The sequence below is a fragment of the Carassius auratus genome, chromosome 34 (genome assembly GCF_003368295.1).
Source record: "Carassius auratus strain Wakin chromosome 34, ASM336829v1, whole genome shotgun sequence".
Lineage (NCBI taxonomy): Eukaryota > Metazoa > Chordata > Actinopteri > Cypriniformes > Cyprinidae > Carassius > Carassius auratus.
Window position 1 is genome coordinate 18885835 of NC_039276.1, and position 6000 is coordinate 18891834.

General features: G+C 38.3%; 1 protein-coding gene across 5 annotated transcripts in view; it reads right to left on the reverse strand.

The window, feature by feature from the left end:
- The window catches only part of LOC113053449 (unconventional myosin-Ib-like), a 68388-nt gene extending 62388 nt beyond the window's left edge, over positions 1 to 6000 (reverse strand). For 2 of the 5 annotated variants that reach the window (XM_026218470.1, XM_026218471.1), the window contains exon 1: positions 5761 to 5998. The gene's annotated coding sequence lies outside the window, so the exon portion shown is untranslated. Of the gene's footprint in view, positions 1 to 5760 lie in introns of all 5 variants that reach the window. The other 3 variants (XM_026218468.1, XM_026218469.1, XM_026218472.1) reach the window with 3 other exon arrangements.

Consider the following 6000-nt stretch of genomic DNA (forward strand, 5'->3'; position numbering starts at 1 on the left):
AATGAAAATAAATATTCTTTGTTGTGTTCATCTAGGCACAGTAAGCATACAAACAGGACACGTCTCGATTATTTTAACTACATTACACTTTTTGAATGGACAAATGAACGAACGAATGAATGAATGAATGAATGAATGAATGAATGAATGAATGGCTATTTGTCTCAATTATGGTTCTCCTTCCTTTTGAGCAAATACATAAAACTTAAGATATGTATTGAATATCACCAAGAAGATGACAAATATTGTGATAAACATTTTTAGCTATACTGCCCCACCCAGCTTCAAACTACTTTCTTTTCTCATTATTGCTAAGGTATTGCTTCTTTAAACAGATGGTCCATGCAGTGTTTCCATATACAGTGCATCAGAGCAGACGTAGCAAATAAAGGCAACATTGTTGAATCCAGATTTCAGATTCACCGCACAGAGCTCTTCAACTCAGCACAAATCCATCAGATTAAGCTGTGTAGTATTTTTAGTTGCACGACTGCCCTAAAAAAGAAGCCACCATGTGCAGCATCAGCATTAGTATTTCTCAGGACTGACCGGCTGTCTCCTTTCAGAACTGGCCCACACGCAAAACTCTGCATCTGCCCTACATTTCTGAGTGCAATGCCAATAATATATCATTTAAAATTCCTGGATGTGAGCCATGTGTTATTTTACACTCCACGGACAAGGCAGAGCAGAAAGTCCCTCTTTTCAACCTTCCTCCTGAAACACCCAGACCAGACAGACATTCAACTCCGATCAAACAGACCCTCCATTTATATCTTAGAACGCATATTTAAGTAAGAACGATTCAGCTCCGTTTCAAATCAACCCATGCTCTTTCTCAAGCTAAGAAAATTCTGCAAATGCAGAACAAAACTTCACATTTAATGGAACAAGTTGACAACAAAATAGGACTTAATCGAGTACAGACAGCTGAATAAAGAGCCAGACACATGGCAGTGATGGCAACTACAGACGAGTTCCAAATGAAGCGATGGGGCAAAGCCATTGTGGCTATTTGGGAGTACTTGCAAGCACCCTCAGTGACCTGTCTGCGCCATGTCCAGGGTAAACCCTCGGATTGACCCACTAGAGCCAGGCTTTGCAGAATAGAACACATCCCTGAATCACATCTCTTGGATCTTTATCATTAAAAATAATAATAATAACAGTAATAAAACAAAGATTTGTGTGGCAGGCTCATTGCTGGTTCATAACTCCAAGGGTCTCGCCTCAGCAACTAACATATTTTCAATTTCTGCTAAGCCCTCATAAAAGCTAAGTCATTTTCAAAATAAGCCTATGAAAATAAAGGGCTTTCAAAGACATGTCGAGATAGAATGAGATGGTATGATGGCTACACATTTCATTCAACACAATCCTGCAGATCATCATCTCTTTAGGGAGAGAGCTCCGTGAACTGAACAGAGTGATCCATCTGAAAGATGAAAAATTATGCCTCCAGAGGATGATTTCCAAGGTAAGAAAGCATCAACGTACATCTGAATCCACAGTCAGCTTGACTTCCTGTCTCTTGAGATACCTTCATCTGATAAATTTTTGAAGGCAGCATATATGTATTCTTTGCTGCCGTTGATATCCCACAGTCCTGTGCGTTCCATTCCGTGATGGTTGAGTTAAAAATAAACATGCGCCTCAAAGTTGTGTTAGGTGGTCAGTTTGTGTTTAAATGTACGTTACTGCTAGAGCTGCACTGATACCGATACTGGTATCGTATCGCGACCGATACTGAGCTCCTGCACTTGATAAAATGCCCCGATACCACACAACATGTGTTAAGTGCCATATTCAGACAAAGAAACACTGACAACAGATCAAAGGACAGCTGAATGGAGTTATTAGAGACTAAGGACATCTACGAAGTATACGTATGCAATGAATATAATGATAAAAATTCAGTATCAGTATTACTGTGTGAAATCCGCTAGGCTGTAGTGTAATACTTGTCCCTCTCATTCTGCACCAGTACAAATACGTGCATGTGTTACACATGTTTTGCTTGCTTGAGTGTTTCTGCATTATATGAGTGGCTTTAGAATATAAATCACAGCACATTTCAGATTAAAAAAAAAAAATATATATATATATATATATATATATATATATATATATATATATATATATATATATATATATATATATATATATATATATACACACACAATTTATTTTGCTTTACTACAGCAAAGCGCGTGGGGGGACTGAAGTTCAGGTTTGTATGAACCTGAATGAAAGCATGTTCAGAAGACTACAGGCTGTCATTGAGGCTAAGGGTTGCCTAACTAAGTATAGATAGTTTTGTAAATACTAACAGCTGTCTGAATAATTTTGGATTGATTGTAATCCATTCCATTACATACTTTTCAATCAAAATTATCGAACATAAAGCCAAATTTGTACTGACACAGTTTAACTGAGTTCTTGTCATATTTTATTACCATCTTCTAAGCCACAGAGAATAAACTGTGATAATGTGAGAAATGTTGAGGGTGTCTGAATAAATTTTGGTTTGACTATCTAATAAATGAAGTTAAGCAACTAACATTATACATACTTTTGGTTTCTGTCCCCAATATTTAAAATAAATGTAAAATATTTACAAACGCAATAAAAATGTCGGTACGCTGTATTGGCAAGTGGCAAAAATAAAAATATCATATCAGGTGTTACTTTTAGCAAGAAATCAGTATTATAGCAATTAAAAAATTGCTTGGTTATCACCAAAGCTCACTGTATTTTGTTGTAGCTCATTTAACAGTTACGCTGCCTCAGAAGCATGTCCGAAAGTGCCTTCGTGTGCAAATGCTGCCTGCAAACTCTTTGCATGACAAGGCAACAAGTCAGCAGCCTAAGCTTTCGGACGCAGGCAATGTGTTAGATAAGACACACATGCAAAATGTGCAGAACGGTTTTGTGAACCACTGCCCTAGGATGCCCTCAATCCAGTTTTGTGTAGCATGCCGTCATTGTCATGTGACCTACAGCGTAAGCTGCATCACTTCACTGCCAATCACTAATGGCCTCCTGGGAGAGTAAGATGCGCAGTTTAAACACTCAGCAGAAACAGTAGGTTATCCAGATACTTTTCACCTATTTTTTTTACAAATACTATGAATTTAGACACTCTTCATTATTATTATTATTATTATTATATATAAATTTTTTGCCTACAATATAATTTTCTTCAAAGACATTACAAAACATTTTCAATACAGAGTTCTAAACTGAACCAACGAGTTCCGAGATGAATCACAACATAAGATTCAAAACAACAAGTAACTGAAAATTGTGTATAAGACATGACAAAACTTACGAGGCTTGTCCTCAAGTTCTTTTAAGAGCGACTGAACTACTCATCACACGAAGTGTTGAGAATGGTGAAATCGAACGCCCTATTAATCTACACACTAAAAGTCCTTAATTAAAATCATAAAATAGCACAAACATTTGAATTTGACTTAATATTTTGAGAGTGCAGGGAGACTGACTCGTAATAATAATTTGATTTGGGAACTGTGCAATGTTGTTATTTTATTTACATCGTGGCCTGTTGTAGTGGGCACAAGGACTTGTGCTTGAGTTCTTTGTGCTCATCTCTGAAGAGTTCTCAACAACCAAACGGCCATGATCCCTATGTGGAAAACTAAACACAAAGACCTTGATGAACAGGGGCATTGCTTTAGAGAACGTGACTCTACTGTACGAAGCCTACGTGACTCAACCCCCTCGAAAAGACAATTCTCTTCAGGCTCTCACATCTTTTGATTGCGGTTTGCAAAGCACCTTTCCAGAGAAGAGCGCTGTACTTGTAGGTGTTCTGTGGGTGGACTAATACATAAGATCCAAGTGAGACAAGCAAGGTGCAGAGAAAGTGCAATACATACAGTACATGTCATCTCTGCAAAGTTTACTGCTACAGAAAAGAAAGGCAGACTTTTTGAACTCGTTGTTTTGTGACAACAGATAAATCTGATTTAGAGAAATATCTGCTGCATCTTAGGAACATTCACTACTCAACATTAGGGGTTCATAGAAGACTACAGTCAGTCAGCACATAAAGTCCACAGTTTCCAGTTACACTGATTAAATACATTACACCAAACCCAATATGAGCAGTTTTCTGGCACTGACTGTTGGCTGTGAGTGGTTTAAATCCACCATAAACTTGGTTCACTGAGAGTGTACATTCCACAGGCAGCAATATGAGGATCTAACATGACAGGAGACCATTTAGCTTTACACTAACAAATGTGTTTTTACTTTTTGTGTGCTTTACGAGAAAACTAAAAGACTCCTTCCATTTGGTCATCTACCCCATTAATCCTTAAAATAGCACTAACAATTGCTCCAATAAGGAAGTTTCCACCGTACTGGGCTACTTATTAATCAAACCAATAAAATCAAGCTTTTATTGTCCCAGTACAAATCATGTTAGATGAAAGCGAACATAATCACATCAATTACGCATGTTAAGTCCAAAGGTTTGAAACATAGCCCCAATGTCTAACAAGAGGAGAACAAAGAAAACAGGAGAGTTATATTTTCAGACAAAACGGCACTGCCTTTTGCTCACTGCCACAATGATATTCTCTGTTATAATCATGCAAAATTAGTATACAACATGAATGCAAAAGTAATGCATTTCTTTCCATAAAGTAACTAACGCAATTAGATATTTTTAATGGGGTGCATTACTTTTAAAAGTTGTTGCAGTGGTTTCTACATGTTCTGAGTTAAGTTGCCATACATCTTCTAAAGTGTTCTGAGTGGTTGCGTACTGACCAGCCCACCCACAACTCCCTATGATATTCTAGTCACTTCCATGCAAGTCTATGGGATATTCTATCCATTGAAGCATTCACCAGGAAAAATGAACAATAAAATCTGATCACTTAGAAAAGTAACAGGACACCTTTCCCAACAATGATTTGATGTATCAAGTATCACTCATGTCCTCACCCCAAACTAGGAGGAACGAGTGTCACGTGTCCAAGTTTAATAGGTTTCGGGATTGAACAATAATTTTCAAAATCAAACATATACATCCAATGTTTGCTGTAACGCGCGCTCTAACAAATGAGGGACAATGGGGAAAAAAAGTGGCTTGAGGACACTGGGTTTTGTTAGATCCAACTCAAACTCAGCAGGCTTCTGACTTCTTTGTCTTTGGCACTTAATTTGAAGACCATTAAGATGCTCACCGCCTTGTTTGTGTGTGTGTGTGTGTGTGTGTGTGTGTGTGTGTGTGTGTGTGTGTGTGTGTTGCCATCTTCACCATCCATGCAAACACTGTTGCGCTCTTTATCATTCAAGTCTCCGGTTATGCGCACGTTGCTTGGCAATTTTAAACCAACATGAAACGTTTTTATTAATCGAGGCTCATGTTCCTTTCTTCCTTCACTGTCTTTTTCCGAAGGGCTACTTTTACTTCTTGAGCTCATTTAGCCGCTTAACTTTCTAAATAAAAGTTCACTGCATTTCCCTTAATACATCTCAGCCGCACGCGATCTGCTGTTTGATTAACTTTAGACCCACACATCCTTTGTGCAACAATAACTACAACATAAAAATGTTCACAAGGTCCCATTTCAGATGAAAAGAACTACACTCGGCGTCTCTTTCGAATTATTGCACTAAATGAATGAATACGAAGCGAATGGAAGTTCACATCAAACCGACAACCCAAAAGACTTTCACCCGGGAAGAAAAGCCAACTTTTAAATGAATGAAAACACAACTTGCCTCAGTTCTTGATTAAAATGTCCCTTTTAATCCACTCTTGAAGGCAAATATCCCGCTCTAGATAGACTGAAGAGGTGATTCGCGTGTCCCCTTGCCAGCACTGTTGTCTGTCTGTCTCTGTCTCTGTCTGTGTGTGTGTGTGTGTGTGTCCCGGGGACGCAGAGAGACTGACTGAGATGAACTGCTCCACTCGCATGGAGAGAGGTGACTGGAGACCCGCTGTGATAATCACCTTAATCC